The following is a 12,344-nucleotide window of genomic DNA, read 5'->3' on the forward strand; positions in this document are numbered from 1 at the left end:
ATAGATGTCTGAAGATGACAATCAAAACTGAACTGTAATCTCACTGTTTAATCATAACCACTGGATGACTTTCATTTTTACTAGAAAGTTTTAAAAGCACACATTAAAAAAAAAAGAGTTGAATATAATAAACAATGAACAGCCACTCCAAATTTACAATGTCAGCATTTTGTCACTTTTGCTTATTTTACAAAAGAAAATACATAGAAAACATTACAAATGAGATTAAGTACTACCCCTCATCCCCACCCCATTTCTATTTTTGGTCCTATTTCCCCTCCCCTCTGGCCTAAAGGTAACCAATATCCTTATTCTGGTCTATATCCTTCCAGACTATGTTTTTATATGCTTATTCCCTATGTATATATGTCAACAATATTTGGCATTGTTAGATTTTAGAATTTTAACATAAATACATATATATCACTCTGCATTTTGCTTTTTAAAATTCAATATTGTTTTGAGGGCTATCTTTGGAGACAGATCTGTCTCAACAGAGATATACAGATCTGTGAAGATACAGAGATCTATATAGAGATCTGCAGATCTCTAGATTTACAGATACTAACATTTGAATCCTATTCTATCATATGACTATTCATCTTTTGGTACATAAATCACATGAATGTTGAGTTGCAGGGTTTGCACATTTAACTTTATAGGCATTGCCAAATTGCTCTCCAAAGTAGCAATACTCATTCCGATTTTTTCCTATGTATAAAAGTGCCATTTTTTTCCTTTAAATATTATTTTTATTTGATTTTATATTATTATAATTAGTATTTTATCTTTTTAGGGCTGCACCCATGGCACACGGAAGTTCCCAGGCTAGGGGTTGAATTGGAGCTATAGCTGCTGGCCTACTCCACAGCCACAGCAATGCCAGATCTGAGCTGCGTCTGAGACCTACACCACAGCTCACGGCAACGCCAGATCCTTAACCCACTGATGAGGCCAGGGATGGAATCTGCGTTCTCACGGAAGCTAGTCAGATTCACCTCCACTGAGCTACGATGGATACTCTTTATTCCTTTATATATTGAATTAGCACTGCTTTGTGCTCTATTTGAAAGTTGATCATTTTACTACAGCATTAAATATTTTTCCAAAATATGACTTTTAATTGCTTAGACTTTTCTTAGATAGAGTTTTCTAATTTACTTAACATCCCTTTTGTGGACATAGATTTTTCTCGTCAATTTTTTCAACTGCAAATAAATCTGAGATAAGTATCTCTATACATAACTCTATGGTCATTTTGATAATTCACTTAGAAGCATTTGCTAAAATAGGAGTTCCCATCGTGGCTCATTGGTAATGAACCCAACTAGTATCCATGAGCATCCAGGTTTGATCCCTGGCCTTGCTCAGTATGTCCAGGATTGGGCATGAGCTGTGGTGTAGGTTGCAAAAATGGCTTAGATCCCACGTTGCTGTGGCTGTGGCGTAGGCCAGCGGCTATAGCTCCAATTTGACCCCTAGCCTGAGAACTTCCATATGCTGCAGGTGCAGCCATAAAAAAAGAAAAAAAAAAGAAGAAAAAAAAGGAAGTATTTGCTAAAATAGAACTGCATAATTCTAGGGCCCTTCTTTGCATTGGCTTCATTCAGAATTCAAATTAGATGTCACCTCCTCAAAGAGATTACACTGTAAACCTTAGGTATTCTCTCAGTTAATTCACTAATACCTCTTATTATCTGATTTTTTTTCCTTATCATTTATTTGTTTGTTTATTGCCTATCCCTCACCATAGGAATGCAAACTCCTCACAGCAGGGACCCTGTTTCTCTAGGTTCCTCCAGTAGCCCCATTTCCTGGTGTAGAGTGCCTTGGCCTACACAAGGTGCTTAAAAACCCAATGAAGACGATGCAGATTCTAATTAGCCAACAGTTTTATATTTTGATTTTTACCATGGTAGGCTTGTAAAGTTTTAGCAACATGTGCATCTAAAATGAAAGAGAACTTTTTAAAAGAAGAGAAGCCGGTGAGTATGAATGTTTACAAATGATACAAAGGAGTTTTTTTGCTCTAGATTTGTCCCTAATGATCTCATAATCTCTGAGTAATAATTTCTGTGTAGAAGAAGTATGATAGAGCTTATAAGAAAAATAATATGCTAACTTTATGAAAGTGCATCAGAGTTTTTGTATTTTGTTTTTCTTTTTCAGTTGCATATGTGGTATTTGAAGTTTCTGGACCAGGGATTGAACCTATGCCACAGTTGCAACCTGTGCCACAGCTGCAGCAAAGCCAGATCCTTTCTTTTTTTTTTTTGTCTTTTTGCCATTTCTTGGGCCGCTCCTGCGGCATATGGAGGTTCCCAGGCTAGGGGTCGAATCGGAGCTGTAGGCACTGGCCTATACCACAGCCACAGCAACTCGGGGATCCGAGCTGTGTATGCAACCTACACCACAGCTCACAGCAACGCAGGATCCCTAACCCACTGAGCAAGGCCAGGGATTGAACCTGCAACCTCATGGTTCCTAGTCGGATTCGTTATCCACTGCGCCACGACGGGAACTCCAGAAACACATTTCAACAGGATGTAAATTTACTCAACTGATTTTTTTTTCTCTATCTGCTTTACTGACATTTCTGTCAACCAAAGAATAAACTTACTATATTATGCAGTGTTAAATATGTTTTAAAAGTTATACCCAAAACACCATGAAAACTAAATATCAGAGAATATGACATCATGAAAATAAGCGGCTAATCTTCATTAATCTTTCTGGATAGCATCAAACGTCACACATTCTTTTGAATAATATCACACACACTTTCTTTTTTTTTTTGCTTTTTAGGGCTGCACTTGAGGCATATGGAAGTTCCTAGGCTAGGGGTCTAATTGGAGCTACAGCTGCCAGCCAACACCACAGCCACAGCAACTGAGGATCTGAGCCGTGTCTGCGACCTACACCAGAGCTCATGGCAACACCAGAGCCCTAACCCACTGAATGAGGCCAGGTATGGAACCCGCGACCTTGTGGTTCATTTCTGGGTTCATTTCTGCTGTTTCATGATGGGAACTCCATTACACATACCTAATTAATGATAAAAAGAATGAACTATTTTAAAGTCATGTTATAATATGAGTAAATTCTACTAAAATGTTTATAATGAAATCACACATTAATCTCGTACTTAGTGGCATTACTTGGATACATAGTAGGGCAGAATGAATACTGAATGAACTATTGATTTATTAAGGTAAGATGATGCAACTTTGGTAAAATTCAAATATTTAATATGCTATATAGCCTAAATTATCATTTACAATTTTTATTCAGTGATTATAAACTTAACTCATGAAATATTCAAAGTTAGAAAGTCTCCTTTCTGACATTTGCAAGAGTGAATGCCTCACATCCTCCACTTGAGAAAAAAGTCTCACATAAAATCTACCTCTTTCCAGACTTAAATTCCAAAATAGTATGTACATGCAACAACAGATATGACTGGATTAAAAAACAGCATAAGCATTAGCATTTTAGAGAGTAAAGTCTGAGTGGTTACAGCATTCTTTTAATTTTTTAAAATTTTCATTTATTTATATATATATATATTTTCTACTGCACAGCATGATGACCCAGTTACACATACATGTATACATTCTTTTTTCTCACATTACGTGTTCTGCCATAATTGACTAGACAGAGTTCCCAGTGCTACATAGCAGAACTGCATTGCTAATCCATCCTAAAGGCAACATTCTGCCTCTATATACCCCAAGCTCCCAGTTCCTCCCACTCCCTCCCCTTCCCCCTTGGCAACCACAAGTCTATTCTCCAGGTCCATGATTTTCTTTTCTGTGGAAAGGTTCATTTGTGCCATATATTAGATTCCAGATATAAGTGATATCATGTGGCATTTGTCCTTCTCTTTCTGACTTACTTCACTCAGAGTGAGAGTCTCTAGTTCCATCCATGTTGCTGCAAATGGCATTATTTTGTTCTTGTTTATAGCTGAGTAGTATTCCATTGTGTATATATACACCAGTCTTCCTGATCCAATCATCTATCAGTGGACATTTGGGTTGCTTTCTTGTCTTGGCTATTGTGAATAGTGCTGCAATGAACATGCAGGTGCATGTGTCTTTTTAAAGTAGTTTTGCCCAGATATATGCCCAAGAGTGGGATTGCTGGATCATATTGTAGTTCTATGTATAATTTTCTAAGGTACCTCCAATACTGTTCTCCATAGTGGTTGTACCAGCTTACATTCCCACCAACAGTGCAAGAGGGTTCCCTTTTCTCCACACCCCCTCCAGCATTTGTTATTTGTGGACTTATTAATGATGGCCATTCTGACTGGTGTGAAGTGGTATCTCATGGTAGTTTTGATTTGCATTTCTTTAATAATCAGTGATGCTGAGCATTGTTTCAAGTGCTTGTTGGCCATCTGTATATCTTCCTTGGAGAAATGTCTATTCAACATAGTATTGGAAGTCCTAGCCACAGCAATCAGACAAACAAAAGAAATAAAAGGCATCCAAATAGGAAGAGAAGAGGTAAAACTGTCACTGTATGCAGATGACATGATATTATATATAGAAAACCCTAACGACTCAACCCAAAAACTACTTGACCTGATCAACAAATTCAGCAAAGTAGCAGTATATAAAATTAACATTCAGAAATCAGTCACATTTCTGTATGCTAACAATGAAATATTAGAAAAGGAATACAGAAATACAATACCTTTTAAAATTGCAACACAAAAAGTCAAATACCTGGGAATTCACCTGACCAAGGAGGTAAAGGAAATATGCCGAGAACTATAAAACCTTAATCAAGGAAATTAAAGAAGATGTAAAGAAATGGAAAGATATTCCATGCTCCTGGGTTGGAAAAATTAATATTGTAAAAATGGCTATACTACCCAAAGCAATCTACAGATTCAATGCAATCTCTATCAAATTATCCATGACATTTTTCACAGAACTAGAACAAACAATCCAAAAATTTATATGGAACCATGAAAGACCCAGAATTGCCAAAGCAATCCTGAGAAACAAAAACCAAGCAGGAGACATCTCTCTCCCAGACTTCAGGCACTGTTACAAAGCCACAGTAATCAAGACAGTGTGGTACTGGTACCAAAACAGACATATAGACCAATGGAACAGAACAGAGAACCCAGAAATAAACCCAGACACCTATGGTTAATTAATCTTTGACAAAGGAGGCAGGAACATCAAATGGGAAAAAGACAGTCTTTTCGGCAAGTATTTCTGGGAAACCTGGACAGCTGCATGTAAATTAATGAAACTGGAACACACCCTTACACTATGCACGAAAATAAACTCGAAAAGGCTGAAAGACTTAAATATAAGACAAGACACCATCAAACTCCTGGAAGAGAACATAGGTAAAACATTCTGACATGAACTTTACAAATGTTTTCTCAGGCCAATCTTCCAAAGCCACAGAAATGAGAGCAAAAATAAACCAATGGGACCTCATCAAACTGAAAAGCTTTTGCATAGCAAAGGAAACCAAAAAGAAAACAAAAACACAACTTACAGAATGGGAGGAAATAGTTTCAAATGATGCAACTGACAAGCGCCTAATCTCTAAAATATACAAACAACTTATACAACCCAACTGAAAGATGGTTACAGTATTAATATCATTTGTTTGGGTAATAAATGGATTCACTCATCATCTTTCTATCATTATTAGTTATATTATACTTGTTAGGCTAACCCTAAATGACATTTCCCCTTTTCAATTATCTTTCACCCTCATATCAATTACTTAAATAGCTCCTCATAGCATTTAGCCAGCTCTCCCATCCAACCTTCCCATCTGTTTCACCTTTCACCTATTTATTCAAGCTATGCATTTTTACTTATCAGCACACTTAACAGTTATACCTGCTTTCATTAAAAAAAAATACCTTCCAATATATTAGCCTCATTTTAACTCTGGTTATCATTGTAATTTGGTTCTTTTTTTTTTTTTTTTTTTGTCTTTTTTTGCTATTTCTTTGGGCCGCTCCTGCGGCATATGGAGGTTCCCAGGCTAGGGGTCCAATCGGAGCTGCAGCCACCGGCCTACACCAGAGCCACAGCAACGCAGGATCTGAGCCACGTCTGCACCCTACACCACAGCTCACGGCAACGCCAGACCGTTAACCCACTGAGCAAGGGCAGGGACCGAACCCGCAACCTCATGGTTCCTAGTCGGATTCGTTAACCACTGCGCCACGATGGGAACTTCCTGTAATTTGGTTCTTATCTTCACTGTGAAGTTACCTCTTCCAAAACATCCCTCTCAGATACAATATTTTTGTAAGAGACCTAATGCCTCCACTACACTCTATTTACTCACACCAAAGTACCCTCAATATGTTTACATTTGTTTTATACATTGTATCAGGATACTATAAGCACATCTTCCCTGTCCTGATCCCTAAATCTCTCTAGTTTCAAATGTCTTTGCCCTTTCAGTGCAGAAGAGTGTACATGTTCCAAAGCTGCGCATGAAGAAACATGTTCGCACTGGAAGGTTGCAGTTGTTTTTTTTTTTCAGACTCTGACGGTAGAGGGATGGGCTCCTGAGAATGAGGCTAGTTCTCAGGGTCAAGGTAACCAGCATCCTGACCTATGCCTATCCATGGTCAGTAGCATTATTTACATGGGCCATTTCATGTAGCAGCGTTCAGCAACTTACACATTCTAGTCACATAGAAGCCTTTGGAGGACTAGATGCTGAATGCAGTACACTGCAATTGGCCACAAATATATTGTAGTTCCTTCCATCAAGAGGTAGAATTTATTATTATACACTCTGAGTCTGGGCTGGCCTTGTGATTTGCTTTGACCAGAAGAATGGGATGAATATGTTACTGCTCAAGGGCTGAGCCTTAACTTCAAGAGCCTTGTATCTTCCACTCTTGCTTCTTGGATGAGCTGACCTATGTGAGCCCAGCCTAGATTTCCAACCCATAGAATCATGAGTATTATCTCAAATAGCCAAAACTATCCTGGAAATGATCCAAAAGTCTAAAATTGAGTTTTCTTTAAATTAGTTACAGTATTGAGAAGCAATATAGCTCTACCTTTTAATGGCTTGTGACTTTAAGCAAGTTTAAAAATTTTTTTTTATAAAATGAAGATTACAGCCTAATAGAATTATTTTGTTCTGGAGATATAATAAGCTATAAGTCTTAAACAAGTGCCTAGCATATAATAAATGTTTAAGTTATTATTTTTTATACATTGCTATTAAAATCAAGTTATGGAAAACCAAATAGTACTGGGAAAGGTCCATGACATTGTCAGGTGAAAAAAGACATGGCAAAGTTGCATGTAGTGCAACCTTCATTTATAAAAATGCTAATATATATGTATAGGCATAGAACAGCACTATCTTCCCAGTATTTGTCTCTAGGTAGCAGAAACAGGGGTGTTTTTTATTTTCTTCATTGCTTTTTTGTATTTCAAAACTCTTTATTGAAAATGTGTTAGCTTTGTAATTAGGAAAAATATTATTTCTAAAAATTAAATGTCATAGCCATAGAACAGCTAATTAATATTTCCCCAATCCTTAAAAGCATTAGGGAAGCTTTTTATTGGGAACAGTCACAAGCTTTGTGCCTAGTAATATGCTATTATTCCTCTTTCTGTTTTTTTTCTTTTTTTTTTTTTTTTTTGGTCATGCCTGCAGCATGTGGAAGTTCCTGAGTCAAGGATGGTGAACCTGCACCACAGTACTGACAACACCAGATCCTCAAGCTGCTAGGCTGCTGGGGAACTACATTTTTCTGTGTTAGCTAAGTAGAGCAAAAGATAGGAAGAATTAGAAAGACTACCACATTAACCTGAATGACCTAGATAATAAAAAGAAAATTAATCCCTTTGATTTTTTTTTTGTCTTTTTAGGGATGCATCCATGGCATATGGAAGTTCCCAGACTAGGGGTTGAATTGGAGCTGCAGCTACCACCCTACGCCACAGCCGCAGCAATGTGGGATCCAAGCAGTGTCTGTGACCTACACCACAGCTCATGGCAACGCTGGATTCTTAACCCACTGAGCGAGGCCAAGGATGGAACATGTGTCCTCATGGATCCTCCTCAGGGTACTTTGCCACTGAGAGATGATGTGAACTCCCCTTTGACTGGTTCTAAAATGCCTCAGGCTGCCACTCTTACTTTTCTGCTTGCCGTACCATTTCCTATCACCACACTCAGGTTCTTCACTAAACCAATTTCTGTTGATCTCGGTTTAAACGTCACTTCCTCAGAGATGGAACCACTTTCCTGGTTTCTCCAGTCACTATTTGACTTTCCAACTCTAAATTAGGTTCCGCTTATAATTCCCCTTTATCATACTCAGGAATCCACATACATTACTACACATAACTGAGCTTTTTCTTAGCCCTTGCCATTCTACACGACTGTAAAGAAAAAGCAATTGAAACAGCAACTTCAAGTTAAGGCTTCCCTTTGTGCCTTTAAAAATACAGAAGGAAAGTGAGGATCTGTATGCATATGTAGAAAATGCTTACTCTGCATTTTACTTTCTTAAAAGCCAAAAAGTGAATAATCATCAGTTCCCAAATACATATTCTTTTAAAAAAATTTACTGTTTAAAAGTATAATAATAGGTCACAACAGAACATCTATGAACTACCAGATAAACCCATGGTAACTCTGAGGGCAAATTTATTTAGGATTTATTTCGGTATGTTAGGCATCAACATAGTTGGCTATTTTTGCTTTTCTATAGTGTAGTAAAATTTCTTGTAACGAATACTTACATTTACATAATCTTTTTAAGAGTGCATGAAGCAACTAAGGGGTTATTTTCACTTTTTAATCTGTGCATTACTAGGGTATTCAAGATGTAGCTCAATAGGTCAAATCATTGCTAAAAAATGATGTACATCAACATTTTTTTAAACTAAAACTGTACTAAGAATGAAACAATTGTGACTTTTGTCCATTTAGGGGTTGTACTAATGTTTACGTACTCTTTTAACTTAAAAATGTTTATTTAGCATTCTTCAATTCACCTGGCAATGGACGCCAAGTTCCTACTTGGAGTAATTAGCTGCTTATAGAAGCAATGGTGCCTCCTCAGTAACACTGACAATCAAGTTACTCAAAGTGAAAACAGAAGATTCCTCAGCCATTGAAGAAACAGATACATTGTCTATAAATATGTACAGATATCTAGGAACACTCAATCCTAATCAATGTTTTCAATAAACATAATTAAATGTAAAAAAAACCATAGTCTAATTAATTATCTGATACGGTCTCTCAAGATGCAAGAGAAGGAAGATAGTCTCTGAGGATTCTAGAAGGGGGAGTCCAAAGCATACAGTCTCTAAGTACCATGAAATAAACAATCTTTTACTGTGCTTATTTAGCTCACACATCAGGAATGAAATGAGTAAAGTAATACCAGTAGATGTTTAGTGGTGTCATATGAAAGTGTCTCAAGGAGACTCCACTTAGCATTTGACTATTTACCAGAATACTGAGGGTGGCAGAGATATAGCAACCCCCCCAAAAAACCCCCCAAAAACCCCCACCAAAAACTATGAACAACAACAACAGCAACTTATGCATAAAATATTCAGGTTGGAGAGGGAGGGAGTTTCATTATCACAAAACCAGGGATTGAATATTTTAGAGAACATGCTGAAGAAAAGCAAAACCTGTAGAAAATAAAGACTCCAGTTTAATAAATACATAAGCAAAATATAAAACCAAATTATAAACAGGAGGGCTCTGTGCCAAATCCCACCAGCAGAAGAATTTGGCTTGTACACAGCTGTGAATAATAATCCAAGTGAATTAATGGACAACATTTAAAACAAAGATTTTACAGGAGAATTTTCATTTCCTGCTTTACCTGAGAAACTGGACAATGTGGTAACACTAGGTCAACATTCCTGCCTTGCAACAATTATCTGGAACGGAGCAGTGGCTGCTCCCTCACAAAGGACTTGGTTCTCCAGTTCACTGCAGTGGCTTCCTGCTTCATTCCCACCAGCCTGGCCTCTGTAGGCACTTGCGTTTCCAACCTCTGGAATAGAAAAGACCTTGAGATAAGGCTTGAAGGACTGACTGTAGCCCTTAACAAGAGGCACTTATTTATTTATTTTTTAAATGACCACTTAACCTACACTCTAGTTTCTTCACAAGGGTAGAGAACAAACTCTCGGTAGATCTTCATGCATTATTAGGACACAAAGGAATGCCAAAAAGCCAACTAAAACCACAAGCACGCACAGTTAACTTTCTCTTTTTTGGCCACCCCACAGCATATGGAGTTCCAGGGCCAGGGATCATAACTGAGCCACAGCTGGACCTATGCTACAAGTGCAGCAATGCTGGATCCTTTAACCCACTGTGCTAGGCCAGGGATAGAATCTGAGTCCCGGCGCTGGAGGACCCCACCAAATCCCATTGCACCACAGTGGAAACTCGAACTTTCTTAATGAAATTGATTTGACCCTGGGACCGCTGATTGTTGAGTTAGAGGAAGCAGAAAGTACAGAGAATTCTCATCCAACATCAATCCTCTATCTTTCCTTCTTCCTTAGCACCAGTGTCAGCTATACCACATACCATCATTTCAGGAACTTATCTTGGGATCAAAGAACTATGAAACCAAATTGTACATTATCATTACTGTGATACAAAGTGACATTTCTACCCATGACTTTTAAAACTGCTTTCTGCAAATAAGAAAAAAATTTGTAAGGACTTTCAAAAGTATACTTGAGGCCTTATTTCCCCTTGCTTAATTTTCTCCTAGCCATCAGGGAGGCAATGAAAAGGTTCTTCCTCAAGCCTGAGTAAAATAATTCTAGGTGCAGTCTAACTCATTTTGTTCTGTTTCCACATTCACTGAACAACCTTCTGATTATTTGGTGGATTTTACAGGGACTTTATACCACTAAGTTAGTGACTTGGATATCAGATACAAGTATTTCAATGAATGAAATTTTCATTTCAAATCAATGAAAACAAACAAACAGGTCACCTGGTTTATAAATTAATTTCTTGCAAATGTCAGACCCTAGGGGACTTGAAAGGACTGGCAAAATCAAATTTTTAAATTGGAAGAGTAAGGATCAGCTCTTGGACCATGGTTACTCCATAGGGTGTTCCTCCGCCTTTCAAGTCTTGATATCTGGCCTACTTATTCTTTTCGATTTTGGATGGAAGCAGGACAGGAAAATGTGTAGGACAAGGTGCAGCAGCATGTTTGAGCATTGCTATTCCTCAGAAAGCAGCCAAGAGAGACCAATAAGCAACTAAGGGATGTGGGACCAAAGTTAGATAACTATGTTTCTATAATCCTGATATACTAAAGGTAGTCCAGGCTTTATATTTTAATGTTTTAAGTATTTACTGGGAATCAACTACATGTGAAGAACTGTGATAGACAGTACAGACCCAGACATAAAAAGAACATAGTCCCCCACCCCTCATCTCAAGGAGCTTACTGCCTGAAAGTTGGAGGGTAGAGAGTTGGGCAGTCAGGTAAACAGGTCATTACAACACTGAGTGATGCCTGCTGTGGAAAGGCTAAATGAACACACACACAAAAGAGCTAGTCTAGTTTTCCAGGGAATCAGCAAAGGCGGGGGGGGGGGTGCAGGATACACTTAAGGATGCATAGAGGTTACATAGACAAAGAAAGGTTAGTAGGAAGCCAAAAACGTCACCTGATCCATGAAAAAGATCTTAGTTCCTAAAGATTAATACTGAAAATTTGATATTGTCTGATAATAACAATTCCATATGCTGTACTCATTTTTAGTTGGTAAGCAAGCATCAAGGTCTCATTCTGTTAGACCTTTTAACCTTGAGATGTGTTAAGTGATGAAGCATTAATGAATATTCTCCACAGGAAGATCTGGATGCCTGCGGATGCTTTAAATAGAAAATGATGACCTCACATTTAGATAAGCAAATATTGTTTAGTAGAAAAAATACTATGAAAGAATGATGATTCACTTCAGTAAGAAAGGGATATTAGATGTAACTGCATTGGGAGCAGAAACTAAAAGCAGCAAAATATGGATGAGGGAGATAGCCTATAGATAAAGGAGCTTAAAACTGGAAATATATCCTTCAATAAAAGAAGTCCATAAGTGATGGAAATAAGATAACTATTGTGCTAAAGTTATTTTAGTCAAATGTATAAATAATATTGGCTAACAAATTGCCATCTTCTGGGGCTTTCTATACACACATGGTAGCTCACTTAATCCTCGTCATAATCCTTTAGGTAAATACTACCATTTTTTTCTAGAGCTGAGGAAACCAAGGCAAGTAAAACTAAATAACTTTACCTTTAAATAACTTTACTT

At 37.6% G+C, this 12,344-nt stretch overlaps 1 protein-coding gene across 20 annotated transcripts in view; it reads right to left on the reverse strand.

The window, feature by feature from the left end:
• The window catches only part of MBD5 (methyl-CpG binding domain protein 5), a 446,601-nt gene that overhangs the window by 79,013 nt on the left and 355,244 nt on the right, over positions 1–12,344 (reverse strand). For 19 of the 20 annotated variants that reach the window (XR_002339404.1, XR_002339406.1, XR_002339405.1 and 16 more), the window contains one exon: positions 9,872–10,045. The gene's annotated coding sequence lies outside the window, so the exon portion shown is untranslated. Of the gene's footprint in view, positions 1–9,871; positions 10,048–12,344 lie in introns of those variants that run through there. The other variant, XM_021076111.1, reaches the window with a different exon arrangement.

The sequence above is a fragment of the Sus scrofa genome, chromosome 15 (genome assembly GCF_000003025.6).
Source record: "Sus scrofa isolate TJ Tabasco breed Duroc chromosome 15, Sscrofa11.1, whole genome shotgun sequence".
NCBI classification, from domain to species: domain Eukaryota; kingdom Metazoa; phylum Chordata; class Mammalia; order Artiodactyla; family Suidae; genus Sus; species Sus scrofa.